At 52.1% G+C, this 25500-nt stretch overlaps 1 protein-coding gene across 1 annotated transcript in view; it reads left to right on the top strand.

Annotated features, from left to right (window-relative positions):
• LOC100971139 (putative 3-phosphoinositide-dependent protein kinase 2) overlaps positions 1-25500 on the top strand; it is a 64343-nt gene that overhangs the window by 641 nt on the left and 38202 nt on the right.

The following is a 25500-nucleotide window of genomic DNA, read 5'->3' as shown; positions in this document are numbered from 1 at the left end:
TTGACCCGGGAACCTCCACCTCCCGGGTTCAAGCGATTCTCCTTCCTCAACCACGCGAGTAGCTGGGATTACAGGCGTGCGCCACCATGCCCGGCTAATTTTTGTGTTTTTAGTAGAGACTGGGGAAGGTATGGGCCCTCTTTTGAGAAAAATGCAGAGTGACACTGAATTTTGTAACTACCTCAGGAGGCTCTTGAACCTTCTGCAGCTCACTCATGGAGTTTGTAGAGATGCGTAATAATCCGAAGTGTTAAAGAAGAAGGTTCTGTTGAGAAAAAGTTGGAGGGCTGAAAGGGATGCCTTTCGCTATTTCGACGTGTGGCTGTACCCCAGAGTGCCCTGGCTAACACGCAAAACCATGAATTAGGCGGCTTGGCGAGGCTCAGTGGAGGCTGGGGCTGAGAGTCGTGTCGAAGTTTGTGAGGTTAACCTGCACCCAGTGACAGTCATGGCGAAGTTTGTGAGGTTAACTCGCACCCAGTAACGCTGTTCCAATGCAAGGTGTGTATTTGGTGTCATCCACGGGAAGAGGAAAGAGCAAATTTTCTCATGGCCTTGGCAGTTCCACATGGTGGACATTTCATATCTGCAGTTTTCTTCGCATGAGACGGCTTTTTTGCACAAACACACTGGAATCCGGTGAGCAAGAATGATAGAATGCAAGATGAATTTCCACATGAGGAAATGTCACGAACGAGCGTTTTGCATCTCTGTCAGCTGAATTCCCCCATGTGTATGTATGTGAGAACATGCCGTGTTTCCTGTCTGTAATGGTAGAGGCAGCCCTGATACTGGATTTTCACCTGAGGATGGATAGATCTTCAGGGTTCAAGTGGGTTTGCATCTGGACTTTAGGGTGGCCCTGTAGGCCCTGTGTGAGAAGCCCCCTTCCCAGTGAACTTTCCCTTGTGTGCCCGCGTGGACAGCCAACAGGGGGAGCAGTGCGAGCGTGAAGGCAGACAGTGGCCTGGCCCAGTCTGACGGTAAGTGGGCCAGAGGCAGTGAGTACCATTTCTTGATCTGACTACTCAAGACAGGAGCTTCCCTAGGTACTTTCACACCTCATTGCGAGGTACGTGTTGTTCCCATTTTACGGGTGCAGAAGCTGAGCTGCAGAGGCGTTAAGTACCTGCCTCATAAGTGGTAGAGACTCCAGTGTCACCCTGCCCCTCACATTCGGAGCCCCCGAGGGAGGGTCTGCCGGGCAGCTCAGCCCAGCACTCTGTAAGGAAATCTTCAGTGCCACTGCCCAGGATGTCTTCCCGGGGATTGGGCCTGAATGTCTTGACCATGCCGTGCTGAAGGCAGGAGGGGTGTCTTCATATGGAAGAACTGTACATATTTCTCTGGCAGATGGCTGCACTGTGTGACCCCGGGGCCTGTTTCAGCTTCCTGCTGTCAGAAAGCAGCTGTTTGGGAAGAGGCTGTGATTCGGCCTTGTTTGAGGGCCAATACTCTGAATGGGTGAGGCTTGGAATCCTCCCTTTGGAACAAAGAAACATAATGATTTTGCTGAAGGTAGAATTGGGGGCTAGGCAGAGTGGCCTCCTGCCCTCCCTAGGGTGGTTCTGTCTTTTGCAAAGGTGGCTGCATCCTTAGGGGAAGGTGAGGGGAGAAGCAGGGAGCATGGAGAGAAGTGGCTTTCAATTTTCTCCCTCCTTTTGGGGAGTTCCTCCTTATGTGGCTGGTCTGGTGCATAGTGTGATGTATTCCTGTCCGCAACGTTGCCCTGACAGCCAGTCCAAGCTGAGTCTAGAGCTGGCAAGGTGAGCTCCCAGTAGTAAGAGGGTGTGGGCGGCAAGCCACCCAGGCACCGAGGCAAGAGACAGAGGACACGAGCTGTTCCAGTATAATAAAATATAAAACAAGAATAGTTATACCAGATATAGATCTTAGATATGATTATATATGAATATCATTAATCATGAGTTTGCAGCAATTACTTTTTATTCCAATATTATGATAATCCTTGCTCTATAATCATAGCCTAGGAAAAACCAGGCCATACAGAGGAGCTGAGGGGACATAGTGAGGTGTGACGAGAAGACAAGAGTGCGAGGCTTCTGTTATGCCCGGACAGGGCCACAAGAGGGCTCCTTGGTCTAGCGGTGATGCCAGCGTCTGGGAAGACGCCCGTTACTAGGCGGATCGTGGCCCAGTGGTAGCAAAAGGTGTCAAGGAACAACACTCACTACTTAGCAGACCTGGAAAGGGGCGGGGGGGGGGGGTCTCCCTTTCCCCGGGGGAGTTTAGAAAAGACTGCTCCTCCACCTCTTGTGGAGGGCCTGACATCAGTCAGGCTTGCCCGTAGTTATCCGGAGGCCTAACTGTCTCCCTGTGATGCTGTGCTTCAGTGATCACACTCCTTGTCTGCCTTCATGTTCCATCCTGTACACCTGGCTCTGCCTTCTAGATAGCAGTAGTAAATTAGTGAAAATACTAATAGTCCCTGATATGCAGAAATAATGGTATAAGCTGTCTTTCTCTCTGTCTCCTCTCCCTCTCTGCCTCGGCTGCCAGGCAGGGAAGGGCCCCCTGTCCAGTGGACACGTGACCCACGTGACCTTACCTATCATTGGAGGTGACTCACATTCTTTACCCTGCCCTTTCTGCCTTGTATCCAATAAATAACAGCGCAGTCAGACATTCGGGCCACTACCGGTCTCCGCGCATTGGTGGTAGTGGTCCCCCGGGCCCAGCTGCCTTTTCTCTTATCTCTTTGTCTTGTGTCTTTATTTCTACACTCTCTCATCGCCACACACAGGGAGAGACCCACCGACCCTGTGGGGCTGGTCCCTACAAGAGAGAAGTGGTTTGTTCTGCTCTCCTGAGATGTGTTCTTATGAGAAGGATCCAGCAGCAGCCTGCAGAGATGTGGGGCCTGAAAAGAGGCCTTGGGCAGCTCTTCTCGACAGGTCTTGGCCCTCTAGACTGCCTTCAGCACAGTTTTGGGGAGAAACAGGGAGTGTTCCTTTTTCAATCTATGCGCTCATCCCCTGAGCCGCCTGACCCAGGGTTTAGATGCTCCAGGGCAGCTGATTGACACCGGTGGGAGACGGAGTCTGGCAAGCAGGTGATGAACTGGGAAACGCTGCAGAAATGAGGGGGCAAGCGTGGCCAGTCCCTTCTGAGAGGATGTATTTGGAAGAGAGTGGGCACTGGCGTGGCACTTTCCCCTTCTGTGGAAATGGACAGGATGCCACGTAGTGCTGCAGTTCTGTGTGGGGCAGGTTGTGGCTGCAGAGAAGCCCTGGGTGCAGAAACAGTCCCCCGAGCAGGTGCGAGGGCCAGGGTGCTCTATGCTGCTCCACACCTGCCGTGCGATGACATGTGGCCACCGGGCTGCCCAGCACAGTTGTTTAGAAAGCAGGTTCAAAGGGCAGTGTGCTGGGAGGAAGTGCTGCTGTGGAAACTGCAAGTTTTGGACATGAGTTGCTCAGGTCTTTTCAGCCGTGCATTCTTCTACAACAGAATTGCATTATTCACTTGCTCAGTGTGATACCATGTCCTTTAAAAAATTATTTGAATATTGAGAACAGGTTGTATGTTCCGTCTCTAGCTGTTAGATCACAGGCAGGGCACATCTTCTCAAAGAGTAACGAGGCATGGGTTGTGTGTGTTCTCTTCTCTTAGTGAGGACAAAGGCCTGTTTGGGTTCATGATGATTGTTGGGGTCTCTTTTCTGTACCTGATGTTGGTTGCACAAAGTCCATTTCCATTCTCTTAGTCTAGACAATTTTCCTGATATTTAAACTGGAATTTTTGCTCCAAGAAATTCCAGGTCATTTAGAATGTGTTAAGATTGAGTTTCTGGGCTACACATCCCTTATAAGAGCACCTGATTCTGGTTTCTGTTTGTTTATTTATTTATTTTTTCCAGACAGTCTCGTTCTGTCACGCAGGCTGGAGTACAGTGGCATGATTTTGGCTCACTGCAACCTCTGCCTCATGGGTTCAAGTGATTCTCGTGCTTCAGGCTCCCAAGTAGCTGGGATTACAGGTGCGCACCACCTACATTATTTATTTATTTAATTTATTTATTGAGATGAGGTCTCACTATGTTGCCCAGGCTACTCAAACTTCTGGTCTCAAGGGATCCTCCCGCCTCGGCCTCCCAAAGTGCTGGGATTACAGGCATGAGCCACCGCACCCAGCCTGATTTCTGTTTAAAGAGTTGGATTTTACAGGGGCTCACAGAATTGGGAACTGACAGTACTGTAGAGCCTGTGTATGAAAAAGATGGACAAGCCTGACATTAGCAGCTCACTGTTGAGCACACGGCCCCCTGCAGAATAAACAAGTGTGTGGTTTCCATCTGATGAAGGTGGGCATGTAGTTCCTGGACAGTCCAGTGACTTCCGTCATTCCACAGACAAGATCAGATGCCCTCTCTACCAGCCACCGTGCTGGGGACCGGCCCAATCTGTGTTTCAAATCAGCTTGTAGCACGCAGGGATTCGAAATATTTAAAGATGAGGTTTGAAGGTAGGTCTGGAGACCAAGGACGTTAGTTTTGGAGGTCCCCGTCTCCTGCGTGTTTGCGGAGCTGGTGACAGTGCCCCCTCCCCGTGCTGGAGAGGGCTGAGGAGAGGCTGTGTGTCTCAGCAGGATGCCAGTCAGGATTCTTCTGGCTACGGGCTTATTTTTTACAATAAATTCATCGTTAAAGTCCCATTCTTTAACCTGTTTTTTCCCTTTTGGAATTAATTTGACTGCAGTAGGAAGGGGTTGTAGCTGAAAGTGACCGCTGTGCATTGAATGCCATCAGAAAAGGCTGATGAGATTTGCAGGGAAGACTGAAGCCTCACTGAAATGCGCCTGGCGTGTGTTGACCTTTGCAGTGGAACATGTGGGAAAGGGGCCCGCACTCACTTTTCAGTTCTGCCTCGGTGATTCCAGGAGCCCCGGGGTTGGGAGCGGGGACAGGACCTTGCTCCTGAGTCTTAGGTGTGGTGTCTCTCGCCCCTTGCTGCATTGGCGGGACCCTCGGTGCCGCGGCCTCAGTTGCAGGGCGGCCAGGGCTGCTCCGTGAAGGAGGCGCTCACTCCATGGAGCTGCAGGACGCTGCATTCTCCTCACTCTGGCCATTGCCGCTGTCCTTCCTGCTTCCCCTTTTCTGGTGAGGGAGGGCTCCAAGGACTTGCTGGCTGGTCCCCAGATGCCAGCACTCCTGCATCTCCCCCTCCTCTCCTGGCCTGTCACTTTGTTCCTCCTCTGTGAGGGGCCCAGGCTCGGATGCCCGGCCACAGCCTCTCTCTCCAGCCTGTGCGGCCCAGGTGGGTCCAGGATGTTCCCTGCTGCCCTGTTCTCAGCAGTTCTTGTCTTCTTCAGGCTTTTCCTCCTTGCCTAGAGAAATTTCCCTACATGGAAACCCCTGTGGCTGTACAGTCTTTTCTGACCAATCTGCTGGGTTTTTTGTTATTTGTTTTTTGTTTTTGAGACAGAATCTTGCTCTGTCGCCCAGGCTGGAGTGCAGTGGCACGATCTCGGCTCACCGCAACCTCCGTCTTTCAGGTTGAAGCAATTCTCCTACTTCAGCCTCCTGAGTAGCTGGGATTACAGGCACTTGCCACCGCACCCGGCTAATTTTTTTTTTTTTTTTTTTTTTGTAATTTTAGTAGAGACCGGGTTTTGCCATGTTGGCCAGGCTGGTCTCGAACTCCTGACCTCAGGTGATCCGCCCACCTCTGCCCCCCAAAGTGGTGGGATTACAGGCGTGAGCCACCGTGCCCAGCCTGCTTTTCTATATTCTTTAGGGAATCATGATAATAAAAAAAAGTCTGTGCATGTTTAGTACAAATGCAATTTCTTGTTTTTCTAATATTTTCTATCCACTGTTGGTTGAATCCATGCATGTGGAGTCAACCTATGGATGGGGATGGCAGACTGTACTCTCCTGACAGGTGGTTACAAAGTGTTTCTACCTGAAGAGACCTGGTTGCAAAGCAGCATGCCCAGTATAACTTTCCTCAGGCCCAGGGAAAAGCCTGGAGGGAGGTTCCCACAGAAATATTAGCAGTGGTTTCCTGGGCCAGTGGGATGAGGACCACACATTGAGCTAGCAGTGGAGAAACAGTGGTGAATAAGATATGTCTGGCTCTGTCTCCTGGAACTTACTGGACTGAGGATGAACCTTTCTCCACTAATTTTTGTTCTGAAAAATTTCAAAACCGAAGAACAGTTGAAAGCATAGTACAATGAATATCCCTAGCCTTTTCACCTGGATTCTACCGGCTGTTAACCTTTTCCATATTTGCTTGTATACATTACCCCCTCACCTCCCCCCAATTTTTTTTTTTTGAGACGGAGTCTCGCTCTGTCGCCCAAGTTGGAGTGCAGTGGCGCGATCTCGGCTCACTGCAAGCTCCGCCTCCTGGGTTCACACCATTCTCCTGCCTCAGCCTCCCAAGTAGCTGGGACCACAGGCGCCTGCCACCATGCCCGGCTAATTTTTTTGTGTTTTTAGTAGAGACGGGGTTTCAACCTGTTAGCTAGGATGGAATTGATCTCCTGACCTCGTGATCCGCCCACCTCGGCCTCCCAAAGTGCTGGGATTTACAGGCATGAGCCACCGCACCCGGCCCCAAATTTTTTTCTATTATTTTTATTATTTGAAAGTAAGTCACACACATGATAGCATTTCACCCCAGAATCCTTCTCCAGGTGCCTTCTGAGCTCAGAAGCTGTCACCTGTACAACCTCTTCATCATCACATCCGAGACAGCATTAACATTGCATTTTTTTTTTTTTTTTTGAGATGGAATCTCATGCTGTTGCCCAGGCTGGAGTGCAGTAGTGCGATCTTGGCTCACTGCAACCTCCGCCTTCTGGGTTCAAGTGATTCTCCTGCCTCTGCCTCCCAAGTAGCTGGGACTTACAGGTGTGTACCACCAGTCGTGGCTAATTTTTGCATTTTTAGTAGAGGTGGAATTTTATTGTAACGTGGCATTTTCTAATGCAAAGGTGACATGCAGCCTTCCTCCGTGGTCACCTGTCCTCCTCAAAGCCCTTTCTTGTTCTTCTTTCTTTCTCTTTTTTTTTTTTTTAGAGACAGAGTTTTGCTCTGTTGCCCAAACTAGAATGCAGTGGCATGATCATAGCTCACCGCAGCCTTGAACTCCCTTGGGCTCAAGCCATCCTCCAGCCTTTGCCTCCTGAGTAGCTGGGACTATAGGCCTGTGCCACCACACCTGGCTAATTTTTTTTGTTTGAGACGGAGTCTGGCTCTGTTGCCCAGGCTGGAGTGCAGTGGTGTGATGTCGGCTCACTGTAACCTCCGCCTCCTGGGTTCAAGCAATTCTCCTGCTTCAGCCTCATGAGTAGCTAGGATTACAGGTGCCCGCCGCCACACTCGGCTAATTTTTATATTTTCAGTAGAGACGGCGTTTTACCATCTTGGCTAGGCTGGTCGCGAACTCCTGATGTCATGATTCACCCGCCTTGGCCTCCCAAAGCGTGAGATTACAGGCGTTAAGCCACCACGCCCAGCACTGGCTAATTATAATTTTTAAAATTTTTTGTACAGATGGGGTCTCGCTTTGTTGCCCAGGCTGGTCTTGGACTGGGTTAAAGTGATCCTACCACCTGCTCCTCCCAAAATGCTGGGAATACAGGCATGAGCTACAGCAACCTGGCCAGCATTTCTTAAAATATGAGGGTAGTTGTCTCGTATTTTATATAAATACAGGATTCACAATCTGGATTTGTCTCATTGTTTCCTTGTTAGATTAGGTTCAGGCTAAGTATTTATGGCAAGAATACTGCTTAGGAGATGATGAGCTAAAGGTAATTTTTTTTTTCGAGATGGAGTCTCACTCTCTCACCCAGGCTGGAGTGCAGTGGCGCGATCTCGGCTCACTGCAACCTCTGCCACCCGAGTTCAAGCGATTCTCCTGCCTCAGCCTCCTGAGTAGCTGTGATTACAAGTGCCTACCACTGCGCCCGGCTAATTTTTGTGTTTTTAGTAGAGACGGGGTTTCACCATCTTGGTTAGGCTAATCTTGAACTCCTGACCTCGTGATCTACCCACCTCAGCTTCCCAAAGTGCTTTGAGACAGAGTCTCGCTCTGTCGCCCAGTCTGGAGTGCAGTGGCGTGATCTCGGCTCACTGCAATCTCCACCTCCCCGGTTCAAGCGATTCTCCTGCCTCAGCCTCATGAGTAGCTGGGATTACAGGCTCCTGCCACCATGCTGGGCTAATTTTTGTATTTTTAGTAGAGATGGGGTTTCACCATGTTGGCCAGGCTGGTCTTGAACTCCTGACCTCAAGCCATCTGCCTTGGCCTCCCAAAGTGCTGGGATTACAGGTGTGAACCACCGTGCCCGGCCTTCCTTAGTGGCCCTTCTAACCTTAAGCTGCTTTTCCTTCCTGACAGCGGGGCCCTACTCTCCTGGTCTCTTTCCTGCTTGGGCAAGGTGCCAGGGGGCTTTTTCTAGGCCTTGACTTTGCTGTAGCTTCTAAGGTGTCCTGTGGTGGTAAAAGGGACGTGTGCTCTGTGGGTAGGTGCAGCCACCTGTAGAGCTGCAGCTATATCCCCAGGATGGTTGTGTGACTGATGGTCCTTGGGGAGCCCAGCAGTGAGGATCTCAGCAGCCCACCTGTCTCAGAGTCCCCGCTGTGCACCCAGGCCCAGGGCTCAGTGAGTGAGAGCTCTCCGACCTCGGTGGGGGCGGGGCTAATTGACCTTCAGACCCACCGTGTGCCAGTGCTGGCTGGCACACAGCACTGCTTGGACCTCCCCGGTGGGAAAGGATGGGGACAGATCAGTCTTTGGAAGAATGGAGCACTGGCTTTGCTCAGCCCTGTTCTTGGGAAGGTTTGATCTGGAGAGCCGCAGCAGCCAGACCCTGGGGAGGCAGGTTAGTGAGCAAGCTCCCAACTTACGAGCTAGGAAGTCTGACGGCTGCTCATTTCCCCCCATGTGGACATCATTGGGGGTCCTTCCTGAGGGCGAGCGCTAGGTTCGTCTGCGTTTCTCTTTCCCAGTTGGGCCTGACTCTGGACACGAGGCTGAGGGAGTACACAGCTCCTTCAGAGCACGGGCTCAGACGCTCAGATGCTCGGAGCGCTTCCGGCTGCTTTTCCATGGGTAACTCACATGTTCTTCCTGCAGGTTGGCATTTGTCTTTCATGGGTTTTTTTCATTGGTCAGAATTACAGTCTTTTGATTGTATGTACGTACCTAGTTATTATCAGATATCTAGTTTAAAAATGTGCATCTGAATAGAGATTTTCTTGGTGAATGCATTGCGTTCTCATTCCGTAAAAAGTCGGAAGCTCAAAATGATGCTTAAAAAAAATCTTAGCAAGCTCTCCTGTGCAGATGCTGCTGGCGCTGAGCTTTGTGTCTGGGGCAGAAAGGGTGAGGACGGGCCCCGGTTGGTTTAGGAAAAGTGGTTATGAACAGAATGGGCCCCATGCTCCTGGCCTGAGGAAATTCTTGTGTGAAAAAGATGGCTTCTACAGCTTGAAGGGGGACGGTCCACCTGATGCTCCTGTCCCTGTCTGAGCCCCAGGGGCAGAAGGGAAACAGTCAACAGCACGGCCGGCCGTTGCAGATGGTGCCCATAGAGGGAGGGTAGTTAGTGTCTGAGCAGGAGAGGGTGACCGGCCTTTGTGGGGCTGCTTCAGAGAGCTGGGCAGAGTCTGGGCCCCAACGTGGACTAGCAGGGGAGGAGCTCTCCTGGCTGGGGTGGCGACTCGGGGAGGTCTGGGTTGCCTGAGCAGGGAATCGGCCTCCCGTGGAGGAGGTTCTGAGCGGGAGACGCTCTTCGTGTGGGCCTGGAGGACCTCTAGGCGGCCTGCACTCGCCTGATACAGCTGGCTTCTGCTGGGAGGCTGGGTTTGCATCCAAACTCTGAGACCTTTTGGACAAAACATGCCAAAGAAGTTGGTGGTAGTAAGAAATTCATACTAAACTTGTTCTGTTAGGGTTTTTTCCCTTTCAGGTATATTATTTCCCTTCAGTAGCCCTACATTTTAAAAGTTAACGTTCAGCATTGAGTCAGGGTCAGGTTTTGAATGACACAGGATGTTTTCAGATCCTGAGTTTACCTGAAGCTCTCAAAGTAGCCTCGTAACAAAAATTATTGAAAACATCAACTATTTTGGAATAGTTTTAGGTATGTAGAAAAATTGCAGACAACACAGAATTTCCATAATTTCCCCCAGCCGGCTTCCCCTAATGCCATGACATGACCGTGATACCTCTGTCACTCTGTCGAAACTGAGGTGTTCGCGCTGGCACCACACTACTCACCGAGCGACAGGCCCGTTTTGGATTTTATCAGTTTTCCCCCTGATGTCCTTGCTGTCCCAGGACCCCGCCCCGGTGCCACATCGCATCGCGTTGTCCTGTCTCATTCGCCCCCTGTGGTGTAGGATAGCTGCCGTCCTTCCTTGTTTGTCATCAGCTTGGTACTTTTGAGGAGTCCTGGTCAGGTATTTTGCAGAATGTGCCTTCATTGGGTTTGTTTGATGTCTTGTGGTTGGACAGGTTGTGGGGTTAGGAAGAATCCCACAGAGATGAGGTGCCCTTAGTGCGTCGTATTGGGGTACAGGACATCCACGTGACTCATCGCTGGTGACGTTCAACAAAATTACTTACAAAACTTTTTTTTTTTTTTTTTTTTAATTGATCATTCTTGGGTGTTTCTCGCAGAGGGGGATCTGGCAGGGTCACAGGACAATAGTGGAGGGAAGGTCAGCAGATAAACAAGTGAACAAAGGTCTCTGGTTTTCCTAGGCAGAGGACCCTGCGGCCCTCCGCAGTGTTTGTGTCCCTGGGTACTTGAGATCAGGGAGTGGTGATGACTCTTAACGAGCATGCCGCCTTCAAGCATCTGTTTAACAAAGCACATCTTGCACCACCCTTAATCCATTCAACCCTGAGTGGACACAGCACATGTTTCAGAGAGCACAGGGTTGGGGGCAAGGTCACAGATCAACATGATCCCAAGGCAGAAGAATTTTTCTTAGTACAGAACAAAATGAAGTCTCCCATGTCTACCTCTTTCTACACAGACACGGCAACCATGCGATTTCTCAATCTTTTCGCCACCTTTCCCTCTTCTTTCTATTCCACAAAACCGCCATTGTCATCATGGCCCGTTCTCAATGAGCTGTTGGGTACACCTCCCAGACGGGGTGGTGGCCAGGCAGAGGGGCTCCTCACTTCCCAGTAGGGGCGGCCGGGCAGAGGCGCCCCTCACCTCCCGGACGAGGCGGCTGGCCGGGCGGGGGGCTGACCCCCCCACCTCCCTCCCGGACGGGGTGGCTGGCCGGGCGGGGGGGCTGACCCCCCAACCTCCCTCCCGGACGGGGCGGCTGGCCGGGCAGAGGGGCTTCTCACTTCCCAGTAGGGGCGGCCGGGCAGAGGTGCCCCTCACCTCCCGGATGGGGCGGCTGGCCGGGCGGGGGGCTGAGCCCCCCACCTCCCTCCCGGATGGGGCGGCTGGCCGGGCAGGGGGCTGACCCCCCCACCTCCCTCCCGGACGGGGCGGCTGGCCGGGCGGGGGGCTGACCCCCCACCTCTCTCCCGGACGGGGCGCTGGCCTGGCGGGGGGCTGACCCCCACCTCCCTCCCGGACGGGGTGGCTGCCGGGCGGAGACGCTCCTCACTTCCCAGACAGGGTGGCAGCCGGGCGGTGGGGCTCCTCACTTCTCAGACGGGGCGGTTGCCAGGCGGAAGGTCTCCTCACTTCTCAGACGGGGCAGCCGGGCAGAGACGCTCTTCACTTCCCAGACGGGGTCGCGGCCTGGCCGAGGCGCTCCTCACATCCCAGACGGGGCGGCGGGGCAGAGGCGCTCCCCACATCTCAGACGATGGGCGGCCGGGCAGAGACGCTCCTCACTTCCTAGATGGGATGGCGGCCGGGAAGAGGCGCTCCTCACTTCCCAGGTGGGATGGCGGCTGGGCAGAGACGCTCCTCACTTTCCAGACAGGGCAGCCAGGCAGAGGGGCTCCTCACATCCCAGACGATGGGCGGCCAGGCAGAGACGCTCCTCACTTCCCAGACGGGGTGGCGGCCGGGCAGAGGCTGCAATCTCCGCACTTTGGGGTGCCAAGGCAGGCGGCTGGGAGGTGGAGGCCGTAGCGAGCCGAGATCACGCCACTGCACTCCAGCCTGGGCACCATTGAGCACTGAGTTAACGAGACTCCGTCTGCAATCCCGGCACCTCGGGAGGCCGAGGCTGGCGGATCACTCGCGGCTAGGAGCTGGAGACCAGTCTGGCCAACACAGTGAAACCCCGTCCCCACCAAAAAAAACACGAAAACCAGTCAGGCATGGCGGCACGCGCCTGCAATCGCAGGCACTCGGCAGGCTGGGGCAGGAGAATCAGGCAGGGAGGCTGCAGCGAGCCGAGATGGCAGCAGTACAGTCCAGCTTTGGCCCGGCATGAGAGGGAGACCATGGAAAGGAGAGGGAGAAGGAGAGGGAGACGGGAGACGGGAGACGGGAGACGGGAGACGGGAGAGGGAGATGGGAGAGGGAGAGGGAGACGGGAGAGGGAGACGGGATTACAGGCGTGAGCCACCGCAACTGGCCTAGGAGTAACTTCTTAATGAATATTTTAATAATATAAATCTTAGTCTGAATTTCTGACTGTGTCGCCTAGATGCCATGTAGGGGAATGGGCAGGTCAGAGGGTGTGGCCTGCGGTGTGGCGAGGCACTGAGGATTAGGTGCTGCAGTTTTCCTCCGGCCCCTCCTGGTTCCCTGGTGAACATGCATCAGCCTCAGATGGGCGACCCCCTACTCATGGGAGGGCTGGGAGTGTGGGCCCTGTAGTTGGATTCTGCTTCAGAATTGCGTGTGACCTCACTGTGGAGTGTTTGACTGGACAAAAGCCTGCTGTATACTCAGTGTCCCCATCTGTAGAAAGGATGCCGATGGTACCCACCCCCAGAGTTGTTTTGAGGACTAACCACGATAATACATGTAAAATGCTCAGAAGAATGTGTGGCAAACAGCAAGCACTTAATAAATTTTTTTTTTTAGTAGAGAAAAATGGCATTTTATTTATTTTAAACAACAGCATTTAAAGTTATACCTATAAAGGGCACACAGAAGATATATGGAGAGTTTAAAGAATGAAAATAAACTCACACGTGCCCACCACCCTACTTGAAAAACAGGATTTTACCAGAAGGCTAGAGTGGCCCTCCAGATTGTAGTTTCTGGCCCCTCCCGTTCAGAGGTAACTGGCATCCTGGTTTTCATGTTGATCAGTGGTGTTTAAAGTACACCTGTAGGAAGTTCCAAAGTGCAGGAAGGGAACAAAGCCTCCTTGCACAGAAATCTTGTACTTTGGTGTTTCATGATATGTTTGTGTGACAAATATACAAAGTTAATGTTGAAGATGTGGGTTAGTGAAATTGAGACCTGGCGCTTCCTGAGGCTGGCAGCCCGGTTGAGCCTGAGGACCAGACTTGAGGCAGTTGGCAGTCCCCGCCTCGTTGCCCTCTGTCTGCCCTGGGTAAGTGAGAGGCTCCTTGGGAGGCCAGTGGAGATGGCTGTGGGAGGACAGATTGAGTAGCTGTCCTTGGAGCTGCTCCTCCCTCCCTCCGTGGAGAAATAGAAACAGCTTTCCTCCGGCCCTCACCTGTTGCCGGGGCTCCACGCTGGTGGGGGCGAGCTGCGTTTTGCTGAGTTGCACCGCGGGAGAGCGTTGGTGACCACTTGCCTGCTGTGGGCCAGCTCCCCGTGGCCAAGGACCAGCGTGGGCAGGGCCTTCGGGCATGGGTTGCTGGTACGAGCACACCGAGAATCCCCTCCGCCATAGGGCCTGCCCTGTGAGCTGCCCGCCAGATTCCACGGAGTGCTTCACACTCCTGTCTGGTGTGGGTCCCGCAGCCCTTGCGGGTGGGCCCATGTCATTAGCCTCATTTTAGAGAAGAGTCTTGATGGGTCGGAGAGCGGTGGCTTACCCACAGGTAAGCTGTAAATCTGGAACTCAACTGGGGCATTGGTTTTGCTAGTCCCCCACAGTTGTCCTTGGTGGTGGCAGCCTGAGGGGTAGGGGAAGGTGGCGGCTGTCCCTCCCTAACACCCCCTTCCTCCACCTGGTTTTCTGTGCTGGGCCTAGCTTTGTGGAGTTTTCTGGGGTGAGATGAGGTTTTTACCAGAATGTTCTTTGCCAGTGAGCACAGCTGACCTGAGGTCAGTATGCCTTTGGAGATGAGCTAGGTTGATTGTGGCAGCCTCCCACAACTTTGGTCCGGGGGCCTGGAGGGAGCAGTTCCTGCTTGCCGCGTGTGAGAGTGTGCGGGCGCTGGCTCTACCTGTCGCACTGCATTCCCAGGCTCCAGAGCACACACTGCCATTTAAAGGTAGCTTAGCTTTCTGTTCGGGATCCTTTCTCTTGCTGGCTGAAGTGTGCATCTGCGTGACAGCATCTTGACCATAGGAGGCGCCCTGATTTCCATCTTTTTTTTTTTTTTTGAGACGGAGTCTTGCTCTGTCGCCAAGGCTGGAGTGCAGTGGTGCTATCTCGACTCACTGCAAGCTCCGCCTCCCAGATTCACACCATTCTCCTGCCTCAGCCTCCCGAGTAGCTGGGACTACAGGTGCCTGCCACCACATCGAGCTAATTTTTTGTATTTTTAGTAGAGACGGGGTTTCACCGTGTTAGCCAGGATGGTCTCAATCTCCTGACCTTGTGATCCACCTGCCTCAGCCTCCCAAAGTGCTGGGATTTCAGGCGTGAGCCACCGCACCCGGCCTTTTTTTTTTTTTTTTTTTTTTTTTTGAGACGGAGTTTCACTTTTGTCGCCCAGGCTGGAGTGCAGTGGCCCAATCTCTGCCCACTGCAACCTCCACCTCCTGAGTTCAAGCGATTCTCCTGCCTCAGCCTCCCGAGTAGCTGAGATTACAAGTGGCCGCCGCCACACCCAGCTAACTTTTTTGTATTTTTATTAGAGACAAGGTTTCACCATGTTGGCCAGGCTGGCCTCAAGCAATCCTCCCACCTTGTCTTGCTAAAGTGCTGGGATTACAGGTGTTAGCAATTGTGCCCGGCCTGATTTCTTTCTTAATTTATCTCCCATGTGTGAGGGAGCTCAGCCTTTCTATATAGTTTTGTCCTCGAAGTTAGAGTTGGGCCTTCTAATCCAGTAGATATTTAAGGCATTTGGAAAAGGGGACACAGTTCATTTAGCTTTGAAAGGCTTATTTTATGATCCAGTGACCGTTGGTTGAGAAAACTTTATGTGGCTTCTGTGTTACTTCATTGTGAAAGTGCTTCCAGCTGGCTTCAAGGCCTGCTCAGGTGAATCTTGTAGGTGAACTCAATAAATCCTCATAGCAAGTCTGGGAGGTCCGCCTTCTGGCTCCCTGACTTTCAGATGAGGAATCTGAGCCACAGAAAGCTGAGGTAATGCGCCAAGGGATTGACTGCGAGCGAGTGGCAGAGCGGGCGTTCTGACGTGGCACTTGGAACAGCTATGTCTATTTGAGGCCCAGAACTAGTTTAAGTGCAAAAGGCTTAGAGACAGGTTAGTAGCTAATGACTATTCTTTTGGATCTATTTACTCAGGTGATATTTTGGATTTTATTCTTCTGCAGCAGGTTTGTAGGGGGAAAAAGGAACCTTCTTAGCAGTCAAGACATGTTTAAGTAAGCTAGTTGCAATTGCTCAAATATCGGATGTGTAGAGAACAGCGGCCTCCCCCTGAGGCTGAAAGACTGTTTCTCACTGCACTAACCCTGAGTCTTTAGAAGCTTCCAGCTTCCCAAGCTCATTTCTTCTATAAAATCCTTCCTTGGCCAGGTGCGGTGGCTCACGCCTGTAATTCCAGCACTTTGGGAGGCCGAAGCGGGCTGATCATGAGGTCAGGACATTGAGACCATCCTGGCTAACACGGTGAAGCCCTGTCTCTACTAAAAATACAAAAAATTAGCCGGACGTGGTGGTGGGCACCTGTAGTCCCAGCTACTCGGGAGGCTGAGGTGCAGGATAATGGCGTGAACCTGGGAGGCAGAGCTTGCAGTGAGCTGAGGTCACGCCACTGCACTCCAGCCTGGGGTACAGAGTGAGAATCTGTCTCAAAAAAAAACATGTGGCTCTGCATTTTAAAAAATCAGTTTTTGTCTTCCTGGCAGTTAGTCTCGCGGGTGAAGCTGTTGTGTGCAGCTCTGGAAGACTCGAGGTGACTCTTGATGAGAGACTTGATGGGAGGAGAAACCCACAGGCCATCTGTTTTTCTCTGCTACCAGATTCATTTGCATTTTAATCTATTTGCTAATGAAATGATTGCTACATTTAGCAGTTTTGAGTGTGGGATGCTGGATATTTTCATGTTGACATTTTTCTAAACACTTGTTAGTGACTAAACAATGTGCTGCATACTTCAGTTGAGCCTGGATTTGTTTCTGGTGGTTATGAAAATGTAATTAGATCTCAAATTAATTTTCCCTTGAGAGTTTCTACTTTTTTTTTTTTTTTTTTTTTTTTTTGAGATGGAGTCTTGCTCTGTCTCCCAGGCTGGAGTGCAGTGGCGTGATCTCTGCTCACTGCAACCTCTGCCTGTTGGGTTCAAGTGATTCTCCTACCGCAGCCTCCCTAGTAGCTGGGATTATGGTGCCGCTACACCCAGCTAATGTGGTGTATTTTTAGTAGAGAGAGGGTTTCACCATGTTGGCAAGGCTGGTCTTGAACTCCTCATCTCAGGCAATCTGCCCGCCTCAGCCTCCCAAAGTGCTGGGATTACAGGCATGAGCCACTGTGCCCAGCAAAGACAATTTCTACTCTTTTTTTTCTTTAAGTGAGATTGGGGGGGCTGTCTCACTATATTGCACAGGCTGGTCTTGAACCCCTGGCCTCAAGTGATTCTCCTGCCTCAGCCTCACTGGTAGCTAGGACTATAGGCACACGCCACTATGCCTGGCTACTTTTAAAATTTTTTTTTGTAGAGATGGGGTTTCACTATATTGCACAGACTGGTCTTGGACTCCTGGACTCAAGCCATCCTCCCACTTCCGCCTCTGGAAGTGCTGGGATTACAGGCATGAGCCACTGCACCCTGCCTGGTTTCTACTTCTAAGAGATGGAGACTGCTGAACCTCATACCCAGACAAGTTAAAGAAATTGAAACTCTAAGTTCTTATATACATATTTTATGAAACAAAATTCTCAGAAAATGCCCAGTTTACCCATGGGCTACATTTTTACAAGTTTCAATTTGTTTAAAACTCAGGGTTTGTTTTCCTATCAGAGGTGTGGTTGGGGGCTCGGGCTCGGGCTCGGGCTCGGGCTGGCTGAAACCTGAGTGCCTGCTGTGGAAAATAGAAACAGGACCAGCACCTGGTGGTCCCATCTGCCTGTGGGAATAAGTAGGGGGCAGTGACTAGTCATTGAGTGGCGCGGGGGGATGTGAGAGCCCCTCTTCCAGGGACTTGGGGGATGGCACCTGGTAGCTTTAAGGACCTAACCTGTTGATGGTGCTTATTCTCCCAGCCACATTCTGTTGAGAACATTGGCCTTTCCCTGTTCTCAGTAGACCTGTGCCGTGGCACGTCTTTCACATTTCTCAGCACTGATGAAGTCACAGAAGCTTGTCTCGACAGTGCAGTAGAAGGTAGAAGAGGACAGAGGGGGTCCTGTCCTGAGTGGGGAGATTGATTGATTGCCAGGACTGAGAAGGGGGTGTGGAAAGACGTGGTTGGCAGGAGGCTCCTGGTGGGAAAGAAGCCGCACTGACCTGGGCAGGCCTTGGCCATGAGGAAGGAGCCCCAGGGAGCCAGCGTGCGAGGCTGCTGGCGAGGCAGGCCACAGCTCCCCGCCTTCCCTTGGGGGTGGTGCGTGCACCTGTGTGTGTGTAGCAAAGCCCAGTGATCAGGTCATAACCAGGGAGTGGGGGGCTTGCATGGTGACCCCACACCTGTGAGGTGGGCACTGGTGTTTTTGGTGGACTTCTCTTGTGAGGAGCTTTTTTTTTAAGAAAAAAAAAAAAAAAAAAAGAGAGCCTTGCTCTGTTGCCCAGACTGGAGTACAGGGTCTCGGTGATAGTTCACCACAACCTTGAACTCCCAGCCCAAGTGATCCTCCCACCTCAGCTGGAAGTGGAACCACAGGTGCACACCACCGTGCCTGGCTCTTTTTTTTTTTTTTTTTTTTTTTTCTTTTTTAAAAAGAGACAAGATTTTGTTCTGTCACCCTTGCTGGAGTGCAGTGCTATGACCACGGCTCACTGCAGCCTCAGCCTCCTGGGCTCAAGTAATTCTCCCACTTCAGCTGGAATTACAGGTGTGCGCCACCACAGCCAGCAGATTTTTTTGTTGTTGTTTATTAGATGTGAGGTCTCGCCATGTTACCCAGGCTGGTCTCCCAACACCTGGGCTCAAGCAGTTCTCCTGCCTTGGCCTCCCAAAATGGGAGATTACAGGCATGAGCCACCACGCCTAGCCCATTTTATTAGGGAGGACAACGATAGTAGACAGGTGCACCTAGGGTCTTATTACTGTAAATTGTTCCAGAGATTTAAATTTCAGAAGCTATTGAGTAACTGGAAGTGTTTACTTACTACAATTTGGGGTCACCAAGTGGGTGGCAGATGGATTGGGCTGTGCAGGGGCTGAAGGACTCACCCGCAGGCCCAGAGTCGCTGGCCTCCCTGAGGCTGTGCTGCCTCCATGGGACTGAGTGCTGGGACGGGGCATTTTGGGAGCCTGGTAGGACCCTACCCTGCACGTGGGCCCTGGCCGTGCGTTTCCTCCAGATCGTGGCAGGCGGTCTCGGGATGCTGTTAATGCAGTTGAATCACCACCTCAAAATGCTACAAAATCTGCCCTTTACAACAATAGTAGTACAAATAAACATTTAGACACTTCACGCTCAAAGAGGGCTTTTGCTCGGGCTTTTTATTTCACAATTGATGCTTAAAAGTGCTTTTAAAGGCAATATTGCAACTATATTTATTTATTTATTTATTTATTTATTTATTGGCTGCAGAAATGAAGTTATTTATTAAAACACACCCATGGTAGCAAGTTCTGATGGGTCTGAAGAGGAGGCAGGAGCACGGTGTTGAGCTTGTAAACATCGTCCTGCCAGGGAGGGACCCTGACAGGTGCTTGGCTGACATGCTGTGGCCGAGGCAGGAAGGACGTTGCAGAATTCCACGAAGGCAGAAGACTACCAGTAGACAGGTCCCGTGTCATCACACCCGTGAGAGTGGCAGTGGTCTGGTGGCCACAGAGATGTCTGACAGCGTGGGTCTGGAGCCGGTGATTGGCTGGCTTTGAGAGGCTCCTTCAGGAGGTACCTGGACCCTGATGGACAGCCCCCAGCCTCACACTCCCCCTTGAGGTTTGCAGAGGGTGCCAGAAGTGACCCCAGAAAGGGTTCTCTGAGGTGCTGCGGTCCCTACCCAGCAGCCAGGGGCTCTGTCTGGAAGTGGCCATGTCGTGGCCGTGCTGAACCGCTATGAGTCCAGAGCTTCCCGGGCCGCCTCTGCTCTGCTGGGAAGGCTCCGGGGCTCTCCCCACCTTCTTGAATCTTTGCTCAGATATCACCTTCCCAGCAAAGGGTGTCTGATTATTTGAATTTGCACCACCCTCATCCAAATAGTCCTGTTCTCTTTGCCTGCTTTATTTTTCTCATAGTAATCATCATCATCTGACACGCTGTGCATTTTCCTGCTCTGTGTATTGAAGTCTGTCTGTCCTGCTGGAATGCAGGCTTCTGGAGGGTGTGGTCTTGGTTTCGTTCTTTGCTGTACTTCCAGTGCCCAGGACGGTGCCCAGCATGGAGTAGCTGCTGAGCCAATGCTGTGGTCTTGATGGGACTGCATTCGCTTTACATGATTGAAGCGGCTGGTGTGGAAGCTGTGCCGTGTCATGTAAAGCATGCAGTGGGAAAGCAGTGGGGTGGGGGCGTCTTTGTATTACATCATCTGTTGTTGCCGTTTAAAAATCCAGAGGCCTTTCTACACTTCAGTTGGATGTTGATTTCAAAATGACCGATGTTTCTTTCTGACTCATGAAGGCTGCTGTCTTTGGAATCTGACATTAGAGGGAAGCGAAACTTTACAATGTGTGGGGCAGCCTGGTGTGGTGGCTCAGGTCTGTAATCCAGCACTTTGGGAGGCCAAGGATGGCGGATCACTCGAGCCCTGGAGTTTGAGACCAGCCTGGGCAACATGATAAGACCCCATCTCTACAAAAATTAGCTGGACACGGTGGTGCACACCTGTGGTCCCACTACTCAGGAGGCTGAGGTGGGAGGATCACTTGAGCCCAGGAGGTCGAGACTGCAGTGAGCTATGATCATGCCACTGAACTGCAGCCTGGGAGACAGAGTGAGACCCCCGTCTCAAAACAGAAAAAAAGTCACCAGGCATGGTGGCACATGCCTGTAATTGCATCACTTTGGGAAGCTGAGGCAGGCAGATCACTTGAGCTCGGGAGTTCGAAACCAGCCGGGACAACAAGCAAAACCCCATCTCTATTTTTTCAAAATTTGTGTATATAAAATTTTTGCATGAAAGCTGTGTGGTACATGTTTAGCTGTTTTATGTTTCACTTTCTGGACATGAGTGTGATCCTCCCTGCTCTTGCAGTGCCATCTAAGCTGTCATCAGTTTTCCTGGGCGAGTGATGCATCTCCCCAGCTGGTCTGTCTCAGCCCCTGGCCAGCCAAGGGGCTGCCCTTGACTCTCCCGGCACCCGCCCATCTCTGCATGGCCACCCCCACCACTTTAACTGGATGGTTGTGTATTGAGGTCAGGCTGGACATCAGCTTTCTATGGGCAGGGACCGTGTCCTCTTATTGGCTGAGTAATTGGGTCCATAGCGTAGGTAAGTCACCTCCTTTAAGAGACTTTGATAAGCAAAATAGTGAATATATTCTTTTTATTTATTTACTTATTATTTTTTATTTTTGAGGCAGGATCTCCCTCTGTCGTCCAGGCTGGAGTGCAGTGATGTGATCTTGGCTCATTGCAGCCTCGACCTCCCCGGGCTTAGGTAATCCTCCTACCTCAGCCTCCCAATTAACTGCGACGACAGGCACATGCCACCGTACCTGGTTAATTTTTATATTTTTAGTAGAGATGGGGTTTTGCTGTGTTTGCCCAGGCTGGTCTTGAACTCATGGGCTGAAGTGATCCACCCACTTTGGCCTCTGCGCCCGGTCTATTTTTTTTTTTTTTTTGAGATGAAATTTCACTCTTGTTGCCTAGGCTGGAGTGCAATGGCATGATATCAGCTCACTGCAACCTCTGCCTTGCTGGTTGAAGCGATTCTCCTGCCTCAGCCTCCCAAGTAGCTGGGATTACAGGCATGCGCCAAGAAGCCCGGCTAGTTTTTTTCTATTTTTAGTAGAGATGGGATTTCTCCATGTGGTCAGGCTGGTCTCGAACTCCTGACCTCAGGTGATCCTCCCGCCTCTGCCTCGCAAAGTGCTGGGATTACAGGCATGAGCCACTGCACCCGGTCTTTTTTTTTTTGAAGACAGTTTTGCTCTGAGGCCGAGGCTGGAGTGCAGTGCCATGATCTTGGCTCACTGCAACCTCCACTTCCCAGGTTCAAGCGATTCTTCTGCCTCAGCCTCTCCAGTAGCTGGGACTACAGGCATGTGCCACCAGGCCTGGCTAATTTGTTTTCTGTATTTTTAGTAGAGATGGGGTTTTACCATGTTGGCCAGGCTGGTCTTGAACTCCTGACCTCAGGTGGTCTGCCTGCCTCAGCCTCCCAAAGTGCTGGGATTACAGGTGTGAGCCACCACACCCACCCTCTTTTTAACCTTTTGTTTTTGTTTTTTTGAGATAACGTCTCATTCTGTCACCGAGGCTGGGGTGCAGTGGTGCAATCTCAGTTCACTGCAACCTTGACCTCCTGGACTCAAGCAGTCTCCATACCTCAGCCTCCTAAGTAGCTGGGACTACAGGTGCACACACCACACCTGGCTAATTTTTGTAGAGACGGGTCTCCCTGTGTTGCCCAGGCTGGTCTTGAACTCCTGGGCTCAAGTGATCCCCCCACCTTGGCCTCCCAAAGTGCTGGGATTATAGGTGTGATGTACTGCGCCTGGCTAGACTGAGTCTGTTCTTATGGCTTTGGAGAGAGTGGTGTGCTGCAGATGTCACTCCACGTCCTGCGCTGTGTGCAACTGAGCAGGATAGAGCCTCACGTCTCCCCATAATGCCTCCAGGACTGTGGACTTGGGGTTGCCAGATAGGCTGTGAGCTGTGCGAACAACACGGATGTGCCTGTCTGGTGGGGGCAGATGCAGGGGCTGGAGAGGGTCCCGAAGTGAAGGCAGTGGGGTCCTGGGAATTCAGGTGGAGGGCTGTGGAGTCTGTGCTGCAGGCGCTGCCCATCTGGTGGTTGTAAACTTGTCATCTTCTCCCTGCCCCTTCAGCTTGGCCCGGTCCCCCGCATCTCCCCCATGCCTGCATCTCATGCGTACACACCCTCTGTCCTCTGACTCTGGCTGAGCCCTCTACCTCATAGCCACCAAATCAAAAGCAGGCCAGGGCTCAGCTCAGGCTCCAGGTCATTGTGCACCTACCCACTGCGTGCTTATGGTTTCAGACAGGTGTGCACAGCAAAGTAAGACAAGTGAGTGTTTACGTTGATGTGTCAGGTGGCGGGTACTCCTGGGAGGAGAAGCTTATTCACACCTTTGAGTCTTTTGGGCTGGGTGATGTTGCCAGTCATCTTTTAAAAATAAGATTTAGGGCTGGGTCCGGTGGCTCACACCTGTAATCCCAGCACTTTGGGAGGCCGAGGCATGTAGATCAGTTGAGGTCAGGAGTTTGAGACCAGCCTGGCCAACATGGTGAAACCCCATCTCTACTAAAAATATGAAAATTAGCAAGGCGTGGTCAGTACCTGTAGTCCTGGCTACTGGGGAGGCTGAGGCAGGAGAGTCACTTGAACCCCAGGAAGTGGAGGTTGCAGTGAGCCAAGATCATGCCACTGCACTCTAGCCTGGGCAACAGAGCGAGACTCTGTCTCAAAAAAAAAAAAAATGAAAAATTAGCATTAGGTGCATGAATGTTTACAGATAGGAAAAAACCTGGCTGAAACCTTTCTCTTGTGACAGGCTCTGGGAAGTAGTAGAACACAATGTTTTTCTAACTACTGTCTCAATCACCGATCCCCCATGGGGTACAGTGCTAAGAATATACCCATGGTGCGGGAGGTGGAGCTTCATGCTCCTTTACCTGCTGCTGGGGTGGGGTGCGTGGGGGTGTGGCTCCTTCCCTGAAAGATGACACTATCTCCTAGCCCGGCAGGGAACAGGCTGTAGGTCAGATGCACCCAGCCGATCTTGTTTCCAGCGCTTTCCTGGCTGGAATGGCTCTCGCTCTGCAGTGGTGTGCTGCACCGCGGAAGAAACAAGGCGTTCTTCATGGCAGTCAGACCTGGCTTGCTAGATGTGTTTTTCATCCCACTTCTGTGCTGAGAGTTTGCTTAATTAGTAAAATAAAATAAAATAAAATCTTAAATCAGAGAAATTACTGGGTGTAATCCCACAGCCAGTGAAGTGTCAAAGGCTGACATTTGGAAACAGCATTGTCAAGCAGAGTTTTAGCCAAAACCTGTGTGACAGCTGAGCCCAGAGTCCAAAAGAAACTGCCAGAGGGAGGCGGCTTGCTGCCGGAGTGTCCTCTGCTGTCTGCGAGGAGGAGGGATCGCGGGCACCTCTCACCAGGAAGATGGGCTTCTGCCCAGATGTCGGGATTAGTGGCATCGTCCCACAGTAGGGGTCTCACTCTCTGCTGCTGAGGAAGTGGCACTGTCACCCCGTAGGAGTGTGTCCCCCGCTCCTCTCATTTTCCATGCACTGGCCAGTCTGTGCTGCTTTCCTCCCCAGATGCCCTCCGTTCCCTTCGGCCCCTTAGCTCCTGTCTGCCGTGGACTCACTGTTCCATGAGGCTCTTGGTCCCGCTTCAGTAGAGTTTTCTCCATTTAAAGTCACGTCCCCTGTGGGGAATCTCACTGCCGTTTCACACTGTGTGTATTGTGGAAATAAGGTTCTTCCTGTTGCCCAAACATAGCATGAGGATTTTAAAGTACGCTGCTTCAGCCTGGGCCCTCCCAACTCTCTCCCAGGCTCCCTGTGCCCGTGCCTGTGTTTGTCTTCCCCCGTCCCAGGTGAGGCTGCAGGGTCACGTTGCACACGTGGCCCACTCTGTGCAGAGCGCTTGGAGGGAGGCCACTAAGACTTGGTGGGTTTCTTTCTGATGTGGGGGTAAAGTCTATGAAGACAGAGCAGGGTTTCTCAGCTGGGAGTGGTTGCCCTGTGGCCTGGGTCCCTCTATTGTGGAGACCTGTTCCTGGTAGCATGTTGAGCAGCACCCCCGCCTCTACCCAGCAGGTGCCAGTAACACTTTCTCTCCTGCCCCAGTTATGACAACCAACAACAACCAAAACTTAGAGCCTGGGAGGTTGAGGCCACAGTGAGCCATGATTGCAGCGCTGCACTCAGCCTGGGCAACAGAGCGAGACTCTTATTCATTCATTCATAAATAAATGAATAAAACTAAAAACATAAAATTTGTTCACGTATGAGATTTTACTCAGTGGCTCACTCGTCAGTTTTTAATAAAGCAGTGTGTTCCCTTGAATCTCTGCTGAAATGGAAGCGTGTCATGCATGCTGTCCTCTGGCTGGCCTCTAGCTCTGCACCCCCACAGGTGCTGCTCTGCCTCTGGGCTGGGAAACAAGGTCTGGGCTGGCACCTGCCTCTGGTGGAGACACAGCTGGAGGCCACCTTGCCGGAGGCCAGAGTTTGCCACTGTACTCCCCTCTTGCCGTGTCCTTGAGCTGTGCTTGGGGGCTGGGCACACAGATGAACTTACGACCACGTTGGTCTGATGCACATGGTGGTGGGACAGGTGTCGGGGGGATGGCCTGGCAGAGACAGGTGGTGGTGTCCCCTCCCCGACCTGTGTAACACTGATGGCCGCTTATGGGAGCAGCCAGGTTAATTTGCAGCCACACTGTGGTGCCTGGGACAGTGCAGTGTGAAGTGCCGGCCCCTCCTGCCTCCCTTCCCTTGTGCGGATCCCTACAGATCAGTGCAGTCCTGCTCTTCCACAGTCCAGGGCAGCCTTGGAGCCCCTGTGCTGTGTCCAGGTACGCCCATGGCTAGCCAGCCTTGTGAGGACAGCCCAGGCCCATTACGGTTCTTGCTGGCCCCGAGCCTGGTGATTATGACCTTTTTCCCACTGAGTCATGATTCAAGAGTTTACTTTGTTGTTTGTGAGCCTGCGAGTCTAGAGGGTTCCGTGCTTCAGGGAAGCCAAAGCCTGGTGCTTGCTCCGGCTGCTCAGCCAGCCTCTCGGACACATGAGAACGTTTCTCCACCCTCAGGTCTACAGCCCACCTTCTGCAGAGCTGGGAACCTTAGGCTTCACATTATGTTTCGCTTGGATTTGTGTCATAGCTGGGCTCGATGGCTCAAACTTGTAATCCCAGCACATTGGGAAGCTGAGATCAGAGGATTGCTTGAGCCCAGAAGTTCGAGGCTGTATTGAACTATGATCG

Source organism: Pan paniscus, chromosome 18 (assembly GCF_029289425.2).
Source record: "Pan paniscus chromosome 18, NHGRI_mPanPan1-v2.0_pri, whole genome shotgun sequence".
In the NCBI taxonomy this organism is placed as follows: domain Eukaryota; kingdom Metazoa; phylum Chordata; class Mammalia; order Primates; family Hominidae; genus Pan; species Pan paniscus.
This window is presented reverse-complemented; position numbering and strand designations above follow the sequence as displayed.